General features: G+C 38.9%; 1 protein-coding gene across 3 annotated transcripts in view; it reads right to left on the reverse strand.

The window, feature by feature from the left end:
- Window positions 1-27,473, reverse strand: part of LOC129002499 (rho guanine nucleotide exchange factor 10-like) — a 92,273-nt gene that overhangs the window by 63,847 nt on the left and 953 nt on the right. The window contains exon 1 of one of the 3 annotated variants that reach the window (XM_054430346.1): window positions 8,901-9,011. The exons of 1 other annotated variant lie outside the window; for it this stretch is intronic. The gene's annotated coding sequence lies outside the window, so the exon portion shown is untranslated. Of the gene's footprint in view, window positions 1-5,525; window positions 5,621-8,900; window positions 9,012-27,473 lie in introns of those variants that run through there. One more of the 3 variants, XM_054430345.1, reaches the window with a different exon arrangement.

Consider the following 27,473-nt stretch of genomic DNA (forward strand, 5'->3'; position numbering starts at 1 on the left):
TACCGTCCACAATAAATTCCTGACTATTATAGGCGCCACTGGTCTCTCTATATGGACAACTATGGGTATCCTATCTAATAACATGCAGCAGAGTAATTAAATATATAACGATGAATTTTAATTCACGAATTAACTTAAATTTAAGTTTTCAGCAAGCGCTCGTCAAAGCTTCTTTGAAAAACTTTATGCAACCACTTTAAATATAGGCTGCGTTCTTGGAAAGCGATAACTGTCCCTGATAGCAATCCCTGTCAACTAGAGACAGAAGTAACCGTAAATTACTATTAGAAAGGAATTTCAACTCCAAATTGTAACAAGGAGGCTATTGGCTATTGCATTCGTCCAATATATCTAACTACAAACACACATCAATTAGTTGTAACTACATACTTCAACAACTACTGTACGGTACTGAAGTTAACATCATTACTTGAGAAAAGATAAATTCATTGCACTACATGCAAAGATCCCGAGTTATCGTTGACCGTTTAGTAAAAATTTAAAAAAATAAAATAAATATGAATTTGTCGCAATAAAATAATGTAGCTAAAAATAGAACTACCTAATTTCAATACAAAGTAACAAAATTAGTTGTATTGACTTGTTTTTTACGTTGAGTGTTATCTATGTTATGTATACCGCTTATGTAAATTTATTTTTCGAATGCTAATGATAAAAGACAGTCCTAATAAATCCGTGAGACCTGTTTACCCGAAGTACACCAACGCTACTTCTACAAACACGCATCATTCACAAGCTGAGAGTGTCCAAAAGTCAATGGTTACACTTGTAATACATCTAACCATTCAATCGTAGTGGTTGTTGCGATGTATGAGTGAGAAAAAGCTTTCAGTTAGACAAAAAACACCGGTAAATCGTCGACGAATACCATAGACGGGCAGAAAACCTATAAGGACAAGACATGGATCGATGCTGAAAGACGAGGAGAAAGTGGAAGTGGGAACCGCGAGCCTTGCATGGTAAAGTATAGTGGAATATATTAAGTAGCTCAACAAATCCAAATACAGGTTGTAACACAGTGTACAACAGATACAAAACTGTAATTCTCGAAATCCTCTAAGCAGGCCATTAGGCCGATCACACCCTACTGAATAAATATATTAAGTTTACACTGTAATACAACGCTCGCAAAGAATCTTGTATGCAATTAGAGTATGCATATTTGTTTAAAGTCTGTTGATATGGGGTCTTCAGACCCCATATGTCTTTTGATTTGTCTTTAGATTTTATTTGTCTTAAGTCAACGTTTTCAGCAAGAACCAAGTCTCCGACTTAGCTAATGCGATGTAAAATTGTGTGTCTGACTGGATGGATTAGTTATTGTACTGAACTAAAGAGAGAGAGAGACGTGACAACCAAGACAGCCAGGGTGTCGCATTCACGCTGGTCTAGCAACAGGACAACGAACTGAGAACACTACTGCCATGGGCATGCAATCATAGATCATGATCACATGATACTGTACTGGCCGATTGCGGATATAAAGATTACAACTGAAATGAATTACAATATCATCGTATTTTTTATACGAGATTACTCAACATCAGTTGGCTTTGTGATAAAAAAAAACGTGATATAATTTTTCGCCCGAAATAATAATTTTCAAATTAAATTTAAGTATATCACTTTAAGTATAATTTTTATAAAGAATAGTAACAATCTATTACACCAAATCAATGTAAAGACACTTTTGGGTACTTCCATACGCTCCTACACACAATTACTTATCAATTACATTACAGTAATACCGAAACTCAATTATTTTAGTTTGTAATTGCTATTACGATCAAAGGAAACATGTATGACTTATCCAAAACAGTATTAAAAAGGCTGGATTTAATTTCAATTTCAACCAAAACCACTAGGTAGGCTACTCACCATGTACAAAACAGTTGAAAGTCTGTTTTAATTTTTTATTCGTACAAAATACGTGTTTAAAATGCGGACATTTTTCATGGAAGAGGACATAGTCCTAAAACACCTTGATTTCAGTAGGGTTTCAGCTCACTGGACTGGAACATCACGAGGACGAACGATATCTTTCGAGCTATCCTCAACAGGAATAGAACTTGACAGAACTATGACAACATTACGTGTTATTGAGTGTTGGGCCACATGATGTGACAGAAAAGCTGGAGTTTTGATTTTACTTTCATCCGGATAAACAAACCGTTTGGACAGGAACGGAGGCGAAGTTATCTTTAGAATCTAAGAAATTCCAGTTAAAATTGACAGGGTTGCGACACCCTAGTGAAATCATGTAAAAACTTGAGACAGCTCAGAGAAGCAAGGTGCCTTGGTAGCAACAATCCAACAGCATTCTATATTTCCTTTTGGCTGGCCTGCAACTAACTGGTTAAACAAAATGTTTAGGCTTGAATGAACAGTGAAAAAACAATATTCACGCCATATAGTCAGTTAATGCGGCACCCTGCAGTAGTGCAGGCAAATTTCTGCTTAATTAAATACTCAAGGAGTCAAGGTGCCTTGGATGCGCCAACGCAACAGTATCGTTCTGCATTTTCCTTGGGTCTTACCACTTGGAATCGTAGGCGAGAACAGAAACGATGCCATATTTAGTAGCGTTGGTATTGGGGCCATGCACGGCACCCTACTGACAATGTGTACAAACTTGAGAAAACAAATCAAAGTACTCGGGAGGCAAGGTGCCTATAAAGGTCCTGGGGCGGCGCATTCCTCTGCCGCAGCTGCCCAACAGTCTACGGTGTACAGTGGGCTGCTGGCAGTGGCAGCTGACAGTCTCACACCCACCTGCTACCGGCACCTGGCACAGGCACACACAGGCGCAACAAGATGGGATACTTCGTAGGTCATATACTGTAGCACACTTCCCCGTCAGTAAGTTGCACAAGAAAAATTGCAATAGTGTCGACCCAGTCTCTGCTCTATTGCACCTACCTATCAATTAGGCTAGCGTAATCAAGGCGGAAGGTGTTCTAAAATACAGATCAATCTAATCTCGCCAGTTGTACATTTGATATTCCTTTATGTTTTCTAGATAAGTTGACCAACCGCTTAAGGCGACTCCAACATCTTGGGCTCCAATTACTAGGTCACTGCTCTATCACATCACCCTTCGGTGATTGGCGGGATGAGTCCTGTGCATCTGCCCTTCTCGTGAACAAGGTAATTAATGCGATTACTATCATTCGCTATTCTGGGTAGCTTACTATCTTGACCAGACTTGAAATGTTATGCCTCATTATCCCGTATTAATACAGTATGAACAAGTTTCGAAAATAGGTACCCTTTCAATCCCAATTGTAACCAAACATTCCACTCCCATTCATATTTATAACACCAAAATTATACTCCAGTAGGGACATACATCAAGCTCATTATGATCTTAAATCTGATTCCGTCGTAGAATGTTACGAACCACTGGTGTGCGCCAGAGAAACGCAAAAATACAGAGTAGTTTTTATAAATAAGTATGTGATTTGTTCGCCTGGATTCTGCGCATATCGCCAAGGTACTGTCAACCCTGAAACCGATATGAGATGGGCACCGAAACGTCGTGAAATCGTTGTCGTCGATAAGGAAAATACCCACAATTTGTTCATTTCCTCCGATCAAGTACCAACTGTCGATTAAACTCGGAGTTGTTCAGTTTTTGTCTCGACCCACGGGCTCGTGGCAACAATGGGACGTCCCACCACCATCCACTCAACAGCTGTTCACCAGCTGCTGCTGGGCCAGGAAATGTTCGTCTAATTGAAAACCGACTGCCGACAGATTAATTGTGGCTTATATCAGCTGGTGACTGTCTCCAACCTTCAGCCCGCCTGTGCTCAGCTCTCGTATTAATGCTATGCACCAGTAAAGCATATCATGGCCTAACCACAGATCTACAAACAGAGAACTTTCAACAAAGAGAAAATACCCTATTTAATACATTCAAATGGTCATAATTTCAAACACCAGCGAATTGTGCGTCAAATTAACAAAACATTAATGGGTTTTGATAGGTGTGAAGTAAGCGAATATTGAATGGTTACGTATGATTTTTTATTAAATTTGATTGGTTAATACTTTTTTGTTGACTAGGCTATATGAGATAGCTATATGAGATAGCTCGCGAATTTACAGACGTTTGAAATCTTGATAACAAGACTCTTATAGGGGTTCAAAAATAAGACTGGTTATCAAGGTTGACTTCTTATCGAGGTTTGCAATAACATGTGATTGGGGGTAAAATAATTTCAAGGGGATTTGAAAATGACTCTTTTAATCAAGTATGATTTGTTATCGAGGGTCTTGTTATCAATGTTCCACTGTAATGTGTAGTAATGTTGTATACGTGTATATTTGTATGTATTATTATGATTGGACTTTTGGGCTCCGCCCCAGTGGATCTAGAGTTTCCCATGTTAACCTTTTTATTTTCCATATTTAAAAGGAATTTAATGAATCTTATCACCTGTTTCAATTCAACAAAATGGGTATATGAAGTTCAATAGTATTATAAGGCTACAAGATTTACTAACAGAGTGCAGCACTATTAAATTTTTGTTTGAATTTATGATAACAGCTAATTTGAACAAAGTAGCAACAAAAAGATTTGTGATGCACTAATGAAAACTGCCAAATACTAAATTATTGTTGTGGTATTTTGCGAATAGGTTAATTTCACTTATAAATGCATAATTCGTCGACTTATTGACTTTACTATTTTAATTTTAATACTCCCCTAGGGCTCTGTCCGGACAGCATAGGCCTATTTAGTCCAATGTTGTTCTTCGAAGTAACCATGAAAAGCCACTCAAAATTCCATCCAACCTGGTACATCAATCAATAGTTTTATTAATAGCCTACTTATGAAATCAAACGGGGCGAAGCCCACGGGTAACAGCTTAGCTAGTGTGTTATATATTAAAGTATTAACAGCTTAAAACGATTTGGAAACGCTCGATTCAAACCATAGTAAGTTACTTATAAAAATTATTTAGTTTAGTATTAGGATCAGTTTCTCTCAGTGTTTTTGTAACTATAAGCATCATTAGTTCAACACTCTAATTGATTAAAAGAAAATGTTTATAAACGAACAATTTACTATAGTGTTAACGTAATGCATCAGCATATTAACAAGATCTTAACAAGTTACGCAAAAGATAAGGTTGGACAAATTATATGAATCAGCTAATAAAGAGTTTGTTGTGATGGATATAGATAACAGTACTGTATTAGCAATTCAAAACCAAATAGTACGTCATGGGCAGATTGTTTTTGTTGTGCCTAAATGGCTTTGAACTTAGAAAATCAATTTAAATTGATGTTCAAAATTGGGTACCTAGTGTGTTAAGGGTTATAGTAATGATACGTCAAAAAAGTGCAATGAAAAAACAGTATTGTATTGCAAAATACCAATTTGAACTCGAAAACGCATTTTTTTTACTTTTAACGACTTAAAAATAATTTGATTTAAACTTTTTTTAACAAATGTAAACAGTTTTGTTACAGTGAAAACACTGTTGCCTACATACCCTTCTTGGTCTTTACAAAGCTCAGCGTAGCTGTTGTTATATCCAACACAGGCACAAAGACACAACACTCGTCCACACTCACAACACAACACAGAGAACACGCACCGACAGTGAGATTCAGGGGAACAACGAAAACGGACTGAACGAAACGAACGAGAGTCGAGAACGTGACCGTCTGGGTCTGCCGCTGCCCGACCGTGCGGGAGGGACGAGCGGAGCGAACAAGTCCAGACCTGCCTGCGCTCTAGCGGTCGTCACCAGCACTACTAGTCTATCTTTGTGCTTTGTGGCTTTGTGTGGAGTCTGACTGAGTGGAGTTCAGGACGAATCAAGATGTATGGAGTTTACTTCATACATCTTGGGGAGGAATAACCAGCAGCCAAGCGATGTTAAGTTGAGCAATGTCCCCTCTTTACATTTTAAGTTTATAAGCCGAATGCAGTTTGGGAAAAAACTTAACACCTAAAGTCTCTTGAATTTTTAATGTGAAATTAAGTTTTGCGAGTCTTGCTGGTGTCTTCCATTTTGCGGTCAGTCCATTTTCTGGTCAAGTGTGGATTTACGTGGGGGTGAGGAGGTTCTAGGTGTGGGAGGGTTTCCATTTTGCGGTCAGGTTTCGATTCCTAGGATATCTGACTGTACTGAATGTAATGAAAAGTGGTTCCATGTACTTAGAGCAGCAACAGTTCTTGATTTTGTACAGATGTCGAGGATTATATCTTCATGAAAACTTGTTGACGGAGCCACTTTATATTAGCATACAGAGTTTTCTTAACTCAAAATCATGCCAGACGATATGAATGACTGCTAATTCCAACAAAATATAGTCAAGTTGGCTATATACATATCAGTTATCATTTACACAATACAAGACAAGAAATGTTACATCACTTGTTCACATTTTACATAGAACGAAGCATTAAATAATAAAAAATCCGTGTATGAATAAAGTCTAAAAAACTACAGGTTATAGATTAATACAGTATTTACTCAAAAATTACAAAGATGTCAATCAATTAAACAATTTTCCACGTCTCCACTTTCCTCATAACTCCGAGTGCTCCTCGCGATTCTTTCATCCAACACCACGTATAATTTTCCTCTTCGCGCCTTCTAGGTTGATTTTCATTCTTTTGGAACTTGTGGATATCAGACACTTCAGCCTCCGGGATTTTTAAAATATGTGACCGCAAACTGGGAAACTCTATTTCAGGCACCTCGCAAGTTTTTTGGGTTGACCGGTAAATGGAAGATTTTGCCCTTAACTTGAAAATGGAAAACCGTAAAATGGGCAACCGTCTTGCTATCGGATTTGTTGGGTTTATTCAAATTGAGAATTTATTATGTCGCTTGGGTGTTGTGCTTACAAACACCAAAACAAATTAAATTGTGTGGATTCGCGCAATTGACCAAGCACCCATACTATACTAAGTACAATAGAGCATCATTGTAAGGTTCAGCTGTGAAAGTAAAGATAAGTTTTTATAAGTCTTATTTTTTTTCAACCACGACACTTTCAATGTCCAACTCGTGCTCCGAACTCGTTCCTATATCTCCCACGTGTTATCCCAATTACCGTGTGCTCCCGAGGGTGGCGATATCAAGGAAGCACTTCCTGTGTTGCTATCAAAACACCGCCATCACTTTGATTGTTGCCGCCCAAATTACGCGGGAACTGTCCCGCCAAATTATATTCCACGGCGTGTCGTGCTGACCCGCGCCCACTGGGGTCGAATTTGAATGTTGCCCAACAGTTGTTTACCCTTCCACACAACCGAAACCCACGCTTCGAGATGTTGCTGATAGAGGGTGAAAAGTGAAATGCGATTGTTTGGACTGTTGTGGGTGAGCATGGACAAAATTAAAGTTTCAATGTTCACCAAAACGAATGCTCTTTTCATCCAGAAATTCCAAAGTAATCACGACACGGGCGGCTGGGTCTGATAACACATTGGGCGACTATCGGTGGACCAATCAGTGGATGAGTAATGGTGATTCACACGGGCCACGACAGGCAACCGACTGTGTTCGTTAAGTCAGTGGCTCAATCACCAGAACACACCACACACATCCAGCGAACCGTGCTGCAGAAGATCAATCGGTATTTTACATTTTTCTTACTACCTAATTGGTATTGAAAACATTAGGTCTCATATATTGTAACTATATGATTGAGTAAACGTGACACATTCAGGCACAGAATAAAGAGATCGGGATTGACAATATGTTTTTCTTCAGATGTCCGAAGATACTGTGACAAATGTGACCACCACCAAATAGTTAAAAGCAGAAACAATAACTATTTAAAGGACGTATAGTCGTCTACAGTGTTTAGGAATGCTGTACTTAGTGACTATGAACATAATGGAATCCTATAGCCAGAGGCAGAAAACCTACGTCCTCGTCAATGTGTTTAAAATCTAGCCTTTAGTCTGGAATAAATCCGGTGATCAAGAGGTCTTTAGAATTCCCTTGAGAGTTTTCTTTAGTGGTAGATATCAGAGGGATGTGAAAGGCGGAACTAGTAGAGTATGTTGCGTATGCAGAAACGTCTGAGAGCACATTCAAGTGGTTGATCAAGGCTCTAACATTACGAGGCGATAGTTAACTCCGAAGAACCCAGTAGAAATGAACGTAGGTCACTCTATTTGACGTAAAGAGTTGAGAGGTGCTAAACTGTTTGATTTATAGCAGTGATCAAAGTACTGTACTCAGCTAAGAGGCCGTCAAGATAATATTACTATTATGTAGGCAACGAAAACGTTAAATCACATTTTGAGATCAGCTTGTATCATCTCCAAGATAAACTATAATAAATAGCTACTTCTTCTCTCTATAAGCAGCGAGAGTTAACATATAGCAGGCAAGTAAAAATACAAGCAGTTTAAATACAAGTGTGAAAATGATTAAGTCTTTGGCAATCCTTAGCTGTTGAAAATCTATTCGGATCTCTACTCTACTCGCCCAGAGCATATCAACTCTGGAAAACTGCACTATACCCAAATTACTGAACCTGTCTTAAGAACGAGTACATCACATCTCAGGAATTAACATAATACAGAGAAGCTTGGTGTTACCAAGGCCAATTTTGGGCATTTATTGAAATTCTTAATAAATTAAAAGCCTAGCTTATCGGTTTCCAAAATTTAGATCAAGCACATACATAGAGATTCCCGAGTAATGATCAAACAACAACTGCTGGAGCGTTGTGATTTTGGAAGCATTACCGTACGCCAGTAGTGCTCCTACGGATTTTTACATTCTTACGTCTAATTAACGTTACTAAGACGACTATATGGTTTACTAATGCTAATAATTTCACATAAAAGCAATTAAAACCCATAACATACTATTCAGATTCAGGTAGAAACTCACACAACAAATTCCCCAGTCATCATTCATCTTTCCCAGGGAGAATGGCGGGTGTACTTGACGTCACGCTTCGCTCCAGAAGAATTCCTAGCGACAATAACCTCACAGATATGACAAAGCCATAACGAGCCACCGTGAGACTCTGTGATTCAATCGACACCGAACAAAGGTGCGAGAGAGCTCGAGAATGTGAGACCGATCACAAGCATTCCATTGGCGACTGGCAGCGGCAGCCGTGGCTAGTGACGTCATCTGTATTAGCAATACGCATGCGCATTACGCAGCTGTCCCGCTGACTCTAATCACTGCATTCTGGAATAATTAAAAGTGGCGGAAAACTTAAGAGAGAACATAAAGTGCATTCCTCTATTGGAATTCAAATGAGAAACCTACCAGCCGTGTATGTCATCCATTACAACACAGACGTTCAGTCACCTGAGTGAATATGGGGAGCTGCATAGTGCATAGTCTCTGGCAGCGGCATAGAAGTTATTTAGTCAGTTTATGTCTAGCTTTTGCCTCATCTATGTTTACGATCCAGGTATGAAATGTGTTTTCACGGTCAAGCAGAGGGCGTGTAAGCAATTATATTACTCACCAAGACAGTATGAAATAGTTATTTGTGTAACTAGTGGTGAAAGTGGCACTTTGCTGCACACGAGAGCAATGTTTACGCACGAGCCGCAGGCGAGTGAGGAAATTTTCTCGAGTGCAGCAAAGGCCTTTTTCACTCGTGTTACACATTATATTTTTCCTACAGTCACTATAAAGTATATAAATAATTAGTCTTTCAAACACTATACAACACGTTTTTAGGTTCAGCTGGCAACACAAATAGGTGCCCTAGAGAAAGTAGTACGCGCTGTCCGTATCACTCCGCTATTTTTCCTCGGCAAGAAATGTGCTCCGCGTTTTAAGAATATAATATAGTTCCGTATGTTTTTGTAATTTGAAGTGGTTTCCGCGCCTAAAAAAACGCTTTTAATGTATTTTCTTGTTTATTAAGATCGTAGGAATGTTTTAAAAACGTTTAAAAGAAAAGTCCAGAAAGTTCAGAAATACCGAAACTATAAACACGAAATGACAGGTTAAATCGTAGTTATAATAGTCAATCAGCTACTCATAGTATTATTATCTTTAAGTGTTGCCAACCTATTTCCAAGCGTACACGGATTACGTGCATAATAGAACCACGCTGTTTTGTGTTGTTTCGTTGGAATCCTGATGTGCGGCAAAGTATAAACCGTACGGCAAAGTATAAACCGTACGGCAAAGTATAAATATGCAGCAATTAGCAGCTTTCTGTACTATAAACAGTACAAGGAAGCCAACTTTGTCGGGTGACTGTAGGAAAAATCTTATTTAAATTAAAGTTGCCATTAATAAGAGACCTATATTACTCATAGATAGCGCATCTGGTTGATTTTCAAGCGATTATTATGAGTACTCGTGTGTTAAACTTCGTATACTTAAGGAGAAATAGGTGTTACGATAGTTTAGATCGCATTAGAATCTATGAAATTCAGAACAATTGCTGCGGCCATAAATTATATTGAAGTAGGCCGGAGCAATTACCAAAGAAATAATCATTGAAGGGACTTGTAAGTTACAAGTAGTAAAGATTTTAAGGGATATCTGGTGAGGTCACGGTACCCTGTTTATGAAACAACCCTCATGACATTATGCCGTACCCCGAATATATATTTTATATCCGGTTTGTTACACCAATGAGGGCGCGTTCCCCTGGACTCATTCAACCAGATTGAGTACGAAGTATGAGTACAACCACGTACTATAAACCATTTAAGTATTTAACCTCTACATATCGTTAAATTCATACTCCTCCACAAGGTCTTACTTAAAAAATGAATAACTCAAAAACTAGCACGGGACACAGGACAACAATAAGCATGTGCGGCTGCGCAGTGTTCTCCGAAGGTACGTCCACACCGAACGCGCAGAGCTGCGCCGCGCTGCGCAAAACATGTGCGCGCCGAGCGGCGCACTTGGTGTGGACGGCGAACCGCGCAGCTACGCGCACTCGAGAACATCCGCGAACACGATCCGACTGATGGCGGTATTTTGACGAACATCTTTGAAGTTTGTTCGCCTTTGCGCGCTCAGTGTGGACGGGCATTTGGTCAGTTGTTGCTGCGCGTCGTTTCGGCTCGAACTGTCACTACCTGTGTATGATCAAAATGGCTTTTGAATGGAGTCGTGAGTGCATCGAGACTCTGGTGAATGCATATCGAGTTCGAACGGAGTTATGGGACCCAAAAGACAATAACTACCATATTAAAAATGTTGATTCTTGCAGACATAATGGGATTTGCCTATAGCCCAGGATGACATAATTCATAGGCGGCCATTTTTTGTGAAATAGTAAATAACAACTAAATATCTTATATGTTTACACATGGAGGAAATAGCCGCAATACTGACATGACATCGTTGAAATAGCCCGCGTGTAGCCCGCGCAACACGGATCACAGCCGCGCAACTATGAACATGGCGCTCTGTTCCGCCCAGTTTAGCGCAGTTTCGCGCAGCGCAATATGCTTTGCACAGCGCGGCGCAGCTCTGCGCGTTCGGTGTGGACGTACCTTGAGGATGGCGTCATCAACGTTATGACAACGCGTGCACCCTCGCTGCTCGCTACCAGTCACTGTCGGTACTCACTACTGTACTCAGTACTGGCCTGGTTACTGGTGAGTGGACCGATGAAAGCTAACCGATAAATACCCCTGGTGACGTCACTCTTATGAAACGTGGTTTGGACATTCCTCCAGACCGCGAGACAGCTTCTTGGAAACCTTCCATGACTGACGAAGCTATGATCAAAATATCGGACATCCGGTGTCTAAATAATTAGTTGCTCGTATTTAAATTTATTCTTAAGATGTTTCTGAACAAGTATAAAAGACAATCTGACGTCACGCATTTCTCCGGTTAATTTGAAAAATGTCATTCAATTTCAGAGAATTTATATGAGAGCAAATTGTGTGCGCATATGTTCATGCATTTATGGTATAACACTGACATGAAAATGTTTACGACATTTGCCCTATATCTACGGTTATTGAGAAAAATTGAAATTAATATTGACGAAGCATGAATTTTTTTGATTTATGAAATAAAAATTCTTTTCTCAAACAAATCGTACATAGCAGTGGCCCTGTTACGTGAAAATTCCTTTTACAGCAGGGTTTATATATACAATTTAAGTTGTAAAATATTGCAAATACTTAACTGTATTGTCCAAAAAGATTATACCGGGAGTATATAACGTACCATGTCAGTCGTTACATAGTAGTGACAAGATAGTGAGTGAGTGGGCTGTTAAACTTTAATGCTAACAAAGAACAATGATTGTTAATACGTCTAAAAAACGAATTTACATTTGCTTGATTGGATTTTTACTAAAATATTTTCCAAAAATGTAAGATTGATTCCTATTTAAATACAGTAACATTAAATTTAACGAGTACTTAAGTTTACTGCTATAGGGAGGATAATAAAGTGTGTTTTTATGTAAAATATTAATAGCTTAGTATAAAATAAATATATTTGCCAAGTTTGATCAAAAGATATCCACAAATAAGCAAACAGCAAAATTTCCTATATAAGAATAACATGGGAATTTTAAATTTAATACTAACTTCGATTTATCTCAATTATAGGGCAGCCCTTGTAATAGCCGGGATTTATGGGGGCTTTTGACATTTTCACCGACTTTGCTTACTTAAAAACTGTGCAAAATTTATATTTAGTCCGAATTCATTATGTCGATTTTCCTAATATTCTTCCACTATTACAGTAGTACTAATTACTCATTTTTAGACAAGCCTCTAGTTACTAAGACACAACCAAATCCATAATGCCACTTAACGACTTCCTCAGAGTTCGACGATTCATTTCTACCAACACGCCTGATGCTGTTTAAAACAGCATGTTTATAAACAACGCAATGTTGTTTATAAACAAAAAACAACCTCTCTTCAGTTTGTGCCACTCTATGCTCTAGAGTGGTGCTGGTACAGCCCCGCCCACCGCTCTGCTCGGGCCCCATACCCATCCGGACCTCGGACCGACTGTGGACTACAGGCAGGTGCTGCTGGCTTCAAATTGCCCACATCACTTCGCCCACAAAAACAGTTTGTTGGCTCGATTTAAAGTGAATCACGACACGAATAACTCGTCCCTTATTACTTATAACACGCTCTTAACGAAAATTGGACTGGCGTCGAATATAATGGCTACGGAACAGTAATTACTGACATGGAAAACGGCTTCGGATCGTACTTGTGAGTTTTCCTTATTATTGAGTTGGTATCATGAAAATGTTATAGGCCTGATTTAAATTACTGTTTGGTTTCTAATTTTTAACATGCATTTGAAACTATAACACGGGGATAAGTATAACCAATCCATCTATATTATTAATACGCAGCATGAAACTTTAAGGCTTGCTGTTAATATTTTTGTTGCAATTTCCGGAAACGTGTACTACAAACATTTACTGACTTGGTTGAAATTAAATATTTACTATTTATTACAATGGGAAAAGCGAGAAAGCCATAATTTGATATACTAAACAGAAAACTGAATTAACACTGTGCTGCAATTCTTGAGCAATCATTGAAAAAGCCAATTTGCAAAGTCATAGAACACCACCATAACTTAGGGGACAAGTGCACACGAGACATGGCCTAGAGCCTAGATTATAGTGTTGGCTGGCTAATGCTAATGAGTTGAGTAATCCAAATGTAATATTGCTTTGATAAATCACGATCAGCTGTATTGGAGGAAACAAAAATCAGCAGTAATTGGCTTCTAATGATATTCTTATGGAGAACATTTTACGCTATATCTAATTTTGTGTTTAAATTTTGGGAATTTCAATATTTTTCGCACCGTCACGCGATCGAGCACTCTCCCGTCATTCTACGACTTCCCAGTCGTCCACAATTTTGACACAAAGAATCGGCTTATGCAATTAATATATATTTTAGTGAATTGAAATAGAAAAAACTTCAAAATACTTACTCTGCTAAACCTGAGACATACCTGAAACATAAGAAATGAAAACGTCATAAAAAGTCTCTAGCGTTGACAGTTGACATAGACAAGTAGTATAAACATGCTGGTAAGAAAATACTGGAGAACATCTCAAACACAGAGGTTTTTGTTTACCATTAGGTTTACTTGAAAAACAGCAGCATATGCAAATAATATTGCGAAAGAAGCTAACAGAAAAGATTAGTGATTTATTTAATCGTCGTTATACAGTATGATCACAACAAGAACTCTATAGCTAGAGCCCCTGCTAACAAGAATACTGTTCATAACGTGCTGGCTCAAGGATATTTCCTGAACTATATTATTTAACAGTTCCCATCATGCAAATTCAAGCTATTTCTAAAATCTCACACATGTCCTTAGCCTCTAAGTAAGCCACTGTGATTGCGACTATTGGTATAAAATTTCACGCCTGTCGTCCCTCCTCCAAGAAGCATTGTATTGACTGAGGGTTGCCTGATTTGCCCCCGGTTTTTGTGTTCGGCGTCTCCAAGATATTCTCGTTTGGCATTGAACAGCTAATGGGTCTATTGTAGGGGAGACGATGCTCCAATTACAAGCTTCGGCGTAAGAACACTCAAGGTATAAGTTGAGAAAGAATTGAATTGGAACCTCGAGAAATACAGTCTATCAATTCAGTTTATTTAGTTAATGGCTCAGGATTGTTCATTGTTCTTGTAGGCGCCACCAATGTTGGTGTTACGTTCAGGATGATAACTACTTTAGAATATTGCTGCATCAGAGAGGCACAGAAACTTTAATGGCAACCTGACAGACTATAATATATTTGGTTAAGTTCCGAAAACATTTGTTTACATGTGTGGGTGTAAAATACAACAAATAAAGTTATAATCTCCTAAATAAGCTGGGAATAAAGTAACGGAATGTTTTTAGGGATTTCCTTTATTTTCTGGTCCATATAGCCTTGAATGCCAAAATACCTAAGACTGTTGTCAGTGAAGGTGATTTAAGAATCCTTGTTCAGTTCTAACAAGCCAGTATGAGGGTGTCTGGGCACGCGGACAGCTGGCGTAGCCCCCCGAAACTTCCTGTCTGTCACCGAGCCGGAAAATGGGGCGACACCTCGACCGTGGCGAGGCCCACCAGGAGACGTTGGAAAAGAGTGTGCCTATGTCTTTATTCCGTGATCTGATGCATTAGAATACCTCAGTAGATTTGATATGAGTTAAACAATACACATACAGTATGTATGATATTTGTGTGTATGTATATATGAGTTGATGGATGTTTTAACAAGTGGTGAACGTGCAGCGTTATCACGACGTGACATGTCAGATCCTGCTGCTACTACTATCCACCATCCTAGGGGACAACCAAGGAATGAAAGGCAATTCATCTTCCTAATCTACTGTCCTACCCATTACATTCCTGAGACAGCATTAAGGTGAAAATAAATTAAAAGAGTAATAATCAGGTTATCGTAGAGCGGTGCCTGGAACGTCGGCAGGTCCGGGCGTTGTTTTCCAAATCAACAACGGCGCGGGGGGGAGAGCGGGTAATATTCAATTACTGTCCAAATTACAGGGAGACTAGAGTAGGGTTGGCGTGGGGGGGGGGCGGTCAAGGACGAACAAGGTCGCCGACTCAGGACTACTGGAACTGGATAGAACCTAGAACCTGCTACTGCTAGACTACTTGTCACAGGTATATTAAATATGCTGTCTGTATACAGAATATACTGGCTAGGCTGCGAGAAGAATCTGGGGACTTTAGGCAGTAGGGACTTTTAGCAGGCCTAAGGAACGAGATAAACGGATAACTACACCACCAACTACTACCTACAGAGTAAACGAACATTAATCCGTATTAGAACTGAGAATGAACTTGATAAGTGAACGAACGAACATGTTTTGGCATTGGAAAGAAGTGATGGTTCGAATCACAGGAACATTACTAGTCATGCCAGTATTGGCATAGCAAACGTTTGTCTAAAAAGTACAGGTAAGCCACGTATTGATTGTAGAATAGAGAATCAGTCGATTGCCACTTTAATTTCTGGTCTGGTAGTAATACAAACTTAACAAGATGTGCAAACCATTCCCAATCCGCTCACTACAGGCTATGCTCCGCACGTCAACTCCCTTGCACAAAACCTCACACTTGAACGTCCTCTTGGGCTACTCGCCTCTCAACGGCTAATTCAAGAGTACCTTTAACAAAACTGGCCATTACCGATATCCACTCCACCCCCTTCAAACAACACCATAATCACATGTTCGCTTTCATTGTTTAATTTCCCTCCTCGTCGACATATTAGCTGGTGAACATTATAAGAGCATTCACAAAAGGCCGGGGGATGGGCGGATCGAAGCGTTGACAATGGAGCACAGTGAGAGGGGACGAGTAATGAGCGTAGACTGTAGAGCTTGATACGCGTCATAAAGTCTTTCGATTCTTTGTGGAACGACATTAATCACCCCGCTGACTAAGATCTTTACTTACAGCATTGGATTGGGGGGATTCTTTGTCATTGGAGGAATTGTTTTATGTGAAAATATTTGTCTAAACAGTTGCATATAAAAATTGGATTTGTGTGGCGGTATGTATTAACACTTTTGTGGGAATTGATGAGGCTGTTGTTCACTCCAGCGTAGATTCTTATCGTGCCCGGTTTTACCTTGGTGCAGCAGATTTTCACGATCAATTAATTTCAATTACAGACAGAGGGTGTACTGTGTTCAGTGCGTGAACCTGCGGACCAATTAGCCAGGACATTCCACACTAATTATGCGCGTATCTCGCTCCAACATCTTCCATCCACCGTGTCTGCCGCGTCGTGTGAACCGCGATCCTCCTACGTCTAGTACACTGTACACGAGGCTTAGGTAAATCATTCCACTTCAGCCTGTGAGAGAACTACCTCAGATCAACTCGGTTCCTGCAAAGAAATTATTGTATTGAATATTCCCAATATGTTTGGTTCGTTGAAATACACTAAGATCGGATTTTCCTGGTGTTCTTAGAGAAATCTTGAGGTTTGGTTTTTTTACTCGAGGGATAAGCACGAAAATTGGGAATTCACAACACAAGGAATTACTTTAAGTTTGTGTGATGCACTATTTCCAAGCTGACGATATGACGTTTCCGATTCTATAGATACTGTCAATGAAAACCCACAATGTGACACTTGGCAGTTGTTAAACAGTGGAAGGTTCAATTCAGAATGCAATACCTCAACCTCGTCACTACGTGAGAAAGATTACGCCTGTTTTTTCATTGAACAGAAAATAACGTCTCAAATGACGAATTATCGTTCCAAACGAAAACAACCGAACACTTAAATCCAGGTCAACGATATAGTTCAAGCACGTGCCCCTGTAATTTTCCTTTCATTAAACGGAGTAGACGACCATTATCTGGTGGACTCCTGGACTGTCGGAGTAACCATCCTGGTCGTGACATACCATCCACCTGACCCACATATCTGCGGCAGGCACGATATCATGCAGTGATTTATGGTTAACAGGCTCCGTTACTGCGTTTGCATCCACAGCCGAGCAATCAACCCACAATGGCCTTTGTGGTCGAGGCGGTTGTTAAAATTTGCAATCAGATTCTGGAATGAGTCTCAATTGTTTCCAAGAGTAAGCCCACGTCCAAACAAAAGTGCGGCCCACGCTCTAAAAAGGGTTTTAGCCAAGAACAATCGTTTAAACATTTTCCCGAATTTAAACAACTATACATCCCTTTGTTTGTAATAAACTTGATGCTTAAATTATATGGAAAAAGGAGGAATATCTCTTGGGCGCTGTCGGGAAATGATTACCTCCTCAGCATCGACATAGAAACGATTTTGCTATATTTGTCTTCAAACATAAAGGAATACGTTCCGTAACGGTGTGTAATTCAAGTTGTGGGAACATTTAGGCATACACTTCGGATGTCCTGAGTTGGGTAGCTCGGGTAGCTGAGTTGTTATAGTGTTTGCCTTGTAATCATCGGTTCGACCATGAGAAAAGTCAGTAGATTTTTGATGGTTCGAAACTGGACCCAGCTGTTCCTGATCATTGGGCTTCCTGACTGAAACAAGTGATCCTGACTGCTGAACCAGCTGATCTTAGTCAGTAACAACGCTACAAAGAGAATCTCACAACATTCTACACTTACCCTTCACTCGTATTTGGGTTTAAATACGCACCTAGGTGGCGTCCACTTTTTAAATAATTGATTGATCGTTATTGAATATGATCGGTTTCGAAGCCAGATTCTCTCGAATTCACACTTAATATTTAAGTACTAATCTTAATTAACTATACTTTTACCAAACAATCTTTTTTCAAATCGCTACAAATAGCCTATATGATTTGTGGACTTTTGTGGACTTCATACTGCAACACCTACTGTTTCAAGTAAATTGTTTGTAAGTTCCGTTTGGAAGACTCTACACAGAATCCAATCGACAAAGAGCTTCAGGCGTTTAGCTGGGGCGGAGTACCTCGTCGACCCTGTTATTTATTTCAATCACTCAACTAGGCGCGCGCTACAGACACGCGAGTCGCTAGTCATGACACACGAGTATCAACTCTTTCTTTCAGAACGTATAATGTCCAGTAGTGTGAATTCTCACTGCCACATTCCATTTTCTTTGGAATGTCGCAAAGAAAGATGTGTTTTTTAGTACAAGGCGTTTGATCTGGGGAATTTCCAAAGTAAATCGTCAACATAATGTATGGCTCAACTTCGGTAGATCTAACCTGATGTAAATACAGGTTACTTCGATCCGATCCGGCATGCTTTGTAGTCTCAATCGTTCATCGGGACTCTCAATAGTCTCAATTTACAGTATTATAAGGGGGTGACTCTGAGCCCAGACCTCGAACGGGAGAGCGAGCGCCTATTAAAGGTATAGCCTATTGGTACCTATGTGCTCTCTAATTGGTAACCTACCTAATTGGTTAAAGCAAACACAAAACTCTTTGCTATCACCAGCTTTTGAGTATAGGGTTTTTAAGTATTCCTATACTTAATTTTAAAATGCAATCACTATAGCTATAGGGAAATAAGCAGCTTTTGTTGTTTGCTACAAGAGGATTAATTTACTTAACAAATCCAAGTTACAGTAGCTGACACAATGGTATTGCTCAGCAGCACCACCTTGGGAGCCGTCCGTTCCCAACAAAGCCGGTTTCCCAATTCAATAACGACCAGATTCGTTTCAGCAAGGTGCCATTGTCGCGGTCCGTCACGCGGTAACGGCCGGTAAACAACGACACTGATTAATTAAATCCGATCGTCCGAGACGACAAAAAGTGAGGTTATGAAGCGGAACGTCCTTGTTGGTAATCATGTTTCAATCACCGGCCACCAGGGGCGCCGCTCGCGCCTGCGCGGACCCCGCGTCTGCGCGCTGGCAGCGCCGAATCAGCTGTCAAAATAAAACGACCTGCCTCCGCGCCGAGGAATGCGGTTCCGCGGTATCTCGATGGATGGCTGGTAGCAACGTTTCGTCAATAAACCGAAATGGATCTCAGAGCTGTTATCTACGGAGCGTGAGCTTGTAAAATCCATTTGGACTGGATAAATACTCGAAGAATGCAATAAGGAAAATAAAACACGAAATAATCTAAAAATCCAGCAACCAGTTGTTCTCATGGAAGACGAAGCCAAAAAAGATTTGGAAGTCGACTGTTGTTGGTTGTTGTCGATGATTGTTGAATTCGGTTACCATTCATAGATATTCAGTTACTCGTAGATCCGAGAGCTTATTTGAGTCCTTGACTCAATAAGTCCAGAACCTATAGATCCGGAGCTCGGAAACCGACCCTTTCACTACAGTACTCAATTCTGTACTAGTTCTCCAATAATTATTCAGACAACCAAACCCAACTTATTAAGTTCAAATGACAACAGACAGCTATTTGTTGAGCAAAGTACGTAATTGCCGCTCGAGAACAACGCGAGCACATAATATTCGAGAACTGTAGATGACCGCACGAAGCTGATTTAACTGAGTGCGACCATACATTTCGAGAGCGGCAATGACTTTTGTGCTCGTAATACGAACAAGATTTTCCTTATATTATCATAATTACATATACAGTGTGTAAATTAAGTATGGAAACAAATCTGTATTTTTAAAACCGAAATAGATAGAAATATTCTATTTGTGGCAATAATAGTTAACAAAGATTCCGCAATTTTTCACATGAAAAATATTTTTTTACCCCCCTAACAGGGTAGGTGGTAGGGGGTGACTTATTTTTTTCAAATAGCAACCCCTATTGAGTGACCCCTCATTTTGAAAGGTTTGTCAAAAGAAACACAATGACGCAAATCCGAGGTGAATATCTCACTCCTAGCTAACATGGCGGATATTCCAAAATGGGCTTTTTTTACAAAAATTAAATTTTTCATTACCCACCATTTAGGCTAGGGGTGAAATATCTACCTCGGGTTTGCGTCATTCTTTTTCTTTTAACAAACCCCTCAAAATGAGGGGTCACTCAATAGGGGCTGTTGTTGAAAATAATAAGTCACTCCCACCCCCTACCCTGTTAAAGGGGTTGAAAAAATATTGTTAATTAAAAAAATTGCGGAACCTATGTCAACAATCAATTCCACAAACAGAATATTTCTATCTATTTCGGTTTTAAAAATACAGATTTCTTTCCATTATTTGTGAAATTGGTGCTTTTCACGTACAATAAATCAAATTTTGGAATATCCGCCATTTGGGCTAGGAGTGAGATATTCACCTCGGATTTGCGTCATTGTGTTTCTTTTGACAAACCCTTCAAAATGAGGGGTCACTCAATAGGGGTTGCTATTTGAAAAAAATAAGTCACCCCCTACCACCTACCCTGTTAGGGGAGTAAAAAAATATTTTTCATGTGAAAAATTGCGGAATCTTTGTTAACTATTATTGCCACAAATAGAATATTTCTATCTATTTCGGTTTTAAAAATACAGATTTGTTTCCATACTTAATTTACACACTGTATATTAATTATAATATCATATATATTAACTTTTTAGCTGTATATAATTATTTGTCGTTTAGGTTATTTGTGTTATTTAGGTTATGTTACTTGTTTACCGGTTGTTAGTTTTTATAGAAACACCAATGATTGTAAAATCAGCTGATTAGCGAGCGGCAATAGTAATTTACACTCAAGCACACTAAGCAGAAATGAGCTATTTGGCGTTCTGTTTACAGGTGTGGCAATGTGACCATTTCATGCAGTGGTAAAAAAAAAGACAAATCATGACCAATTTTTAATCGTCCTATGACGTTCATTTCCCGCGATGGTTCTAGAAGCACACAACAGGAGGATTTATAGGGCCTTGTAAGGATTTACAGAGGTACCGGCGGAAGGAGACCACTGGCGGAAGCACGGAAACCTTTGACGAACCCTGACTTCCGCCGAGCCCGGGGGACAGATATAAGGATGTGACCACATGAGGAGTAATGAATGTTGAGATTTGGGGATAGAATGCAAGGGCGTTACGACACTTCATTATCTATCTATATATCTAATTCCGTAAGCCCAAAATTTTACAATGAAATTGTGAGCGAACCGGAGGGCGTAGAAAGCTGGGAGGGGTCTCATTTTAAAGGTCTGGGCATGAAATTTTGGGGAAAATTATTCATTTTTCTTAATTATGCAGCAAGAGGTTGTGACAGAATAAAATAATTCACATTTAAATAACATGGGAATCTAGGTCATGTTTGCTTTGTTTACATTAAAACATGTGGTTTAACTTTATTTAAAGCATATGGTAATATGTAATATGCACTGTAATATGTATACTAACCCTTAAGAGAGGTTGAACCTACTAATTGACTATATTAATTTAATTGCACGATCTGGAATGCCACCACACAAATTAGTTTTAAAAGTTGGTTCAATAGTGATGCTCATTAGAAATATGAAGTTAGGGTCTGGATTAGTTAATGGAGTACGATTGGTTGTGTTAGGTATTACTGGAAAAAGTGTAAAGTTAGTAGTAATTACTGGAGTAGGCAAAGGAAACGTATTTTCCATGCCAAAAATAATACTAATATCCACAGATCCTAATATGCCGTTTAAGTTTACAAGGAAAATTTTCACAAAAATTGGCATTTATTTGAAAAATTTATCTCCATGTATTTTATCTAAGTGAATTTGTCTATATTCAAAGAAATGTATATACATTTAATTAATAGTCATGAAGATTATCATTGAAAATTATCCTTAGTTGTATTATGATTAGAAAGTTTATACTATAAACACACCGCATGAAAAATCCTTTGTAATTTTTATTTTTAACAGAGCAGACCTCAAAATGCATTATGCAGGTATGTAATAACTATTATACATATTATAATATACAATAATGTTAAACGATAATCAAGGTAGGGTAACCCATGGGACTAATAATTTGTACAAAATAATTACTACAATATAGGCCTATACATAGGGGCTACTGCCCCTACAAGCCACTAGTTACAATATAATAATAAATTCAGCTTAATTACGTGGCAAATATACAACCATCATAAAATTACTGTGTTAAAGTCTGTTTCGATCGCCAAACACGGTATCGTATTGTACTAAATTGTACACAAATTGTTACATGAAACTTTTCTTTTAGCTTTCATCTATAACCAAAAAATCAAGGAAGTGGTGAGCAGCCATAATGTGTACACTGATATTTATGCAAAACGTGTTTTGCGATAGTAAGAATAAGAATATACAGAAAAGTATGAGTTAAGATTTTGAACAAACGCGGTTCTTCTGTTACGTGATGGGTGCATGTTTGTTGGCCGCAAGGCCGCCAGTTGAGAACTAACCCAATGATATTTAAACGTGACTTAAAAGAATCGATCGCCGTCAACTTCTCTCGTTTATCCGAATCTTCCTCTTGTTTATGTGTGTTTGGCACGCAACTGGTTCCACATTCCAAACCACGAAGTTTTCGCCACTCTACTGCCCAACTGACGGTCGAATATATAGTTAAACGTTGTTAAACCTCAAAGCCCTACGGAGTGGGGGTGTCCCAGATTCACTCAGTCAAAATATGGGAATATGATAAAATTTTGTAAGAGCTTTGACTAGCGAGATGAGTTAGGTAAACACCCTTTTTCTCTTAAGCTATAACCAGTTTTAGAATAAAAATGGTCGTAGGTGAATTTAACAACCAACAGTGTCCGCTAGTGTCGATTACTGATTTCTATCATACACGACGACTTTTTAACCACCCCATAACGAAAGATAACTCACTACAAACTTCGGGATTCACAACTATTAGAATAATTCCCCAAAAAACTGACTAAAGGCCCCCCGAAATACCCTAGTGGAGAGAAGGCGGCCCGCTTCGTGAAATAAATCTTCCCCGACGTGCATTATACGATTGGCTATTCTTCCTAGAAGGCCCATAGTATAGTTGTTTGCCCCTCGCGCCAAAGTAAACAGACCCCGGGGGTGCAAAGACGCCGCCGCGCCGCGGGGCAGCTGGGCCACAACACTTGACAGTTCCAGCAGAGAAATATAACACGCTCTTCGACGACTACAATGACCATTTTGACGAGTTATTCAGTCAGGGCTTTTACTTCAAAACCTATAACTACCCCAACACTAAACTTTCCCAACATCAAAGTTTGAGCTATAGGCCTACGCGAGTTAGGAATAACAATAAGGATGTACACAAACGTAAATGCATGAACCAAAATTTAACAGTCTATAGTCACTACATTATGTTATGTCCAACTTGCATTATAAATAACACTCAAATCTCTCCCACTATAAACACTGTCCATACACACCAGAAAAGACTAAACAATGAAAATAGACCTTCTCTTCTGTAGGCTTTATCAAACAAAACATGCATTCCCGGCTCCTAAGATCCGGATAGACAACAGCTCGCCCTACAAAAAACCTGCACAGCCCAGAATTTAGCACTGTACTATGGCTAAGCCATTCTATATCCAAGACAATTATTTCGAGGAACAGAATAATATTTGAGGCTCGATCCGACCGCCACACGTGAATGTACAGGGTGAATAAAAAGTCAAGACCCCCATCTAATATTATTCTAAGTAAATATACAGAGATATGCTTTTGGTGGTCGTGCAATCTTAAAACAGTAACCCCTAAATGTTGAGTGTCCCTAAAAAATGGGGGATTTTGGGGCAAATCAAAACTTTTAAATGCAAACCCCCTCAATTCACTTTTAAGTGTTTACAAAAACTTCTATCTATCTTTTCTCTATCCAAAATAGTAGCCAATATTACCATCACATTGATTCTTTTTTATGTGTAGACTTCAAATACTGTACTACCTTTTTGGATAGAGAAGAGATGACAAACTCTGGTTTTCGCCATTCATTAAGTTTTGGTAAACAGTAAAAATGAGGTGTCACTTGAAGGGGGTATACATTTCAAATTTTTTTAGTAGCCCCTACAAATTTTTGGGGGACAATCAAAGTTATCAAAACCATTAAATGAAACTTCATGGTAAGATTACACGACCACCTCTGTATGTTTAATTAGAAAAATGTTAGATGGGGGGGGTCTTGACTTTTTATTCAACCTGTATAGGTATCCTATCAATACAAAAGTATCAGTGGGGTCTTTTTATTGACACAACCTATCTGGCGTAGCTGGTTTCATTAAAAAAAGAAGAAATAATAAGGTAACGTTGAAACGCTTGTTAGCAAAGACAGCTAGATCATTTTATAAGTCAAGCCATATCATCGATTCGTTGCCAATGCGCAAACAGTCACTCGGATTAACGATAAGCAAACTGACACAGTCATACCTTCTTTTTTTAGGTTAAAATTTTTAAAAAACATTTAATTGGGTTAGCAAAGGTGAGTCGGTGGCTCAGTTGGTAGCGTCACGTTTCGTGCCCAAGGCAGTGATGTCATGGGTTCGGATCGACGGATCCTGGTTACTGCCACAAACATTTTATTAGTACAGTTCACCTTTGTACTGTACCGGCTCACCCCTTGCTTTGCTGGATACATTCCACGCACAGATCTGTAGTCTATGTGGACGGGCAAATGCAAGGTTAAAAGAGGCCGCCAACCTCTATAACAAAATACCCCCGCCGCAGCAAACCTGCAGACTAGGCGAATTTCCATTTGCCTGATTGGATTTACACTAAAATGCCTCCTTAAAAATATCACATTTATTCTCTATTTAAATAACATTAGTTTAACGAGTACTTAGGTTTGCTGCAACAGGGAGGGTAAAAAGCTGTTTTTTTGTAAAATGTAATAGTTTAGTATGCATTTTCCAAATGTGATCAAAATATGTTCATAAACAAGCAAACAACAACAGTTTAGGCCTACTTATTCTCCATAAGAATAACATGGGAATTTTAAATTTACATTTTTTTGGAATTTTCTCCGTAACAATTAGGCGCATATTAACGCTTCAATATACTAAATTATTTGTTTTTCTAAGCTCTACAAAATGGTTTGGAAAGAAATTGCTAAATTTTAAGTTTCTAGGGAAAAAAATGGGAAAAACCAATTTTAACCCCTTAAAACCACCCATAAACCCCTGTTCCCATAGTCCGATCATGCTGGTTCGCGAACTCGTTCAAATAAACGTAGGTTTACACGTTTTTACCAAATTTCATAAAAATCGGATAATTTTTGCTCGAGTCCTCGTGCTAACGTACACATATATGAATATATATATATATATGAATTCAAACGGATGGTGTTTTTGGTCTCTAGGGACCTCAAAACAAAAAAGCAAATCGGTGCTGGGTCCAGGTCTTACCATGAGTACTACGGTAATAGCTTATTCCCTATAGGGGAAATCCGCTAAAAGGGAGTTACTATGGGTTTTAATCGAGAAATCACAAAAAATTGCAATAAATTTTGAAATTAAAAGCATTGAGGGTTGTAACACAGAATGACTCTTTATTCTCAGTTCGTGAAAACTGTGATTAGGGCTACACAATTATGGAACCATAGATATTCAATAACATTTTTAGAATTATATCCATGTCATATGATCCGATTTAAAATATATTGTTCTTTAATGTCCCACCAATATTTTTTAGGATGCTGACTATATTCATAATTTTATTTGTTAGGCCTATCTATTATTATGGGCACACTCAAATTAAGCACCAAAATGGATGTTCGGCACATAAACTGCGCACATGGGAGAGAGATAGCCCTGAGGGTGCCCTATAACTACGCGCATCTACACTTTCAAGAAAAATCCTACTAATCCTACTTATATAGGGCCTATATAATATTATAAATGAGAAAGTTTGGATGTATGGATGTATGTTTGTGACAAGTAAACGGGAAAAATACTGGTCGGATTGTGTTGAAATTTGGTGTGATGATAGCTCACATTCCCGATTAACATATAGACGCATTCTTATCTCAAAAGTCCTTTCGGGCTCCGCCCCAGTGGCTCTGGAGTTTCCCATGTTAACCTTATGAGTAATCATATTTAAAAGCAATAAAAGAATTGTGTCAGCTGTTTCAACTACACAAGTTGGTTCTATGATACTAAATAGCATTACGAAATTAGGCCTATAAGGTTTACCAACAGGGTGCAGTACTATTCATTTTTTTGCATTTCGTGTTATCGTGTCCTCTTCCCGTTGCAAAGCACGGGTACAACAGCTAGTTGGTCAATATTTTTCAATTAAAGTCCCTTTTTTGTTGGTCTTCCTCTGCTTTTAGGGACTTCCGTTGGGTTTAGCCGCTCATAGGCATCTGGCGTCTGACTGCATGGATTTAAAATTTTTCAAAAACGAACAAAACATTAGGGTGCAGTGAAGAATTAATTGTCATTGACACCAAGAGTAGAAACTCTCACACCCGAAGGTTGTTTGCCACAAATCCGCTGTGCGAGCAGCCCAGATGAGAGGAGGAAAGAGAGCTGTTTCCATGGAAGTGTTACTACACAATAGAAACAGCTCTGTTTACTCCTCTCATCTGGGCTGCTCGCACAGGTGTAGTAACACTTCGAGAGCAAACTCAATTTCTTAAAAAAACAGTATAATGCTTCGTCCCAATCGCTTTTACAGTTGATTAATAAGCTAATGGAGTAACATTTCAGCCCGACAAAAATTTTACAAGGGTTGAGAAACTCAGTTCAGGTAGTAAGCCATGTGGTGGAATGTCGCTCAACCGTTACTCTTTCAGAATCCGTGGTATCTCATCCCCACCAACCCCTTTGTTTACGAGAGAAGATGTTGCAAATTTTAACGTTATTCGTAAGAGTGAGGTCTAACTTACACCTAACCTAACCTAACCTTATGTGGAAATTAGTATAAATGTTTAGTTAAAAATTACCTTTTCAAAGCCTTTGCGGAACGCAGTTCGAGGTGAGTCAATTTGAAATCTAATGCCTTTTGTTAGTTTATATCCATTCTCCCAAATAGTTACCGTACCGTACTGAAGAACTGTCAAATATTTTTTTAGTGGGCAGGTAAGAGCTGGACCGCAGGCCACATCTGAGGATTTCGGGCCAAAATGTTACTGGGATGATGTGTTACTTGAGGTTGAGCCGTAGTG

The sequence above is a fragment of the Macrosteles quadrilineatus genome, unplaced genomic scaffold (genome assembly GCF_028750875.1).
Source record: "Macrosteles quadrilineatus isolate MER2022 unplaced genomic scaffold, UCM_ALF_1.0 Scaffold_9__3_contigs__length_116548681, whole genome shotgun sequence".
Lineage (NCBI taxonomy): Eukaryota > Metazoa > Arthropoda > Insecta > Hemiptera > Cicadellidae > Macrosteles > Macrosteles quadrilineatus.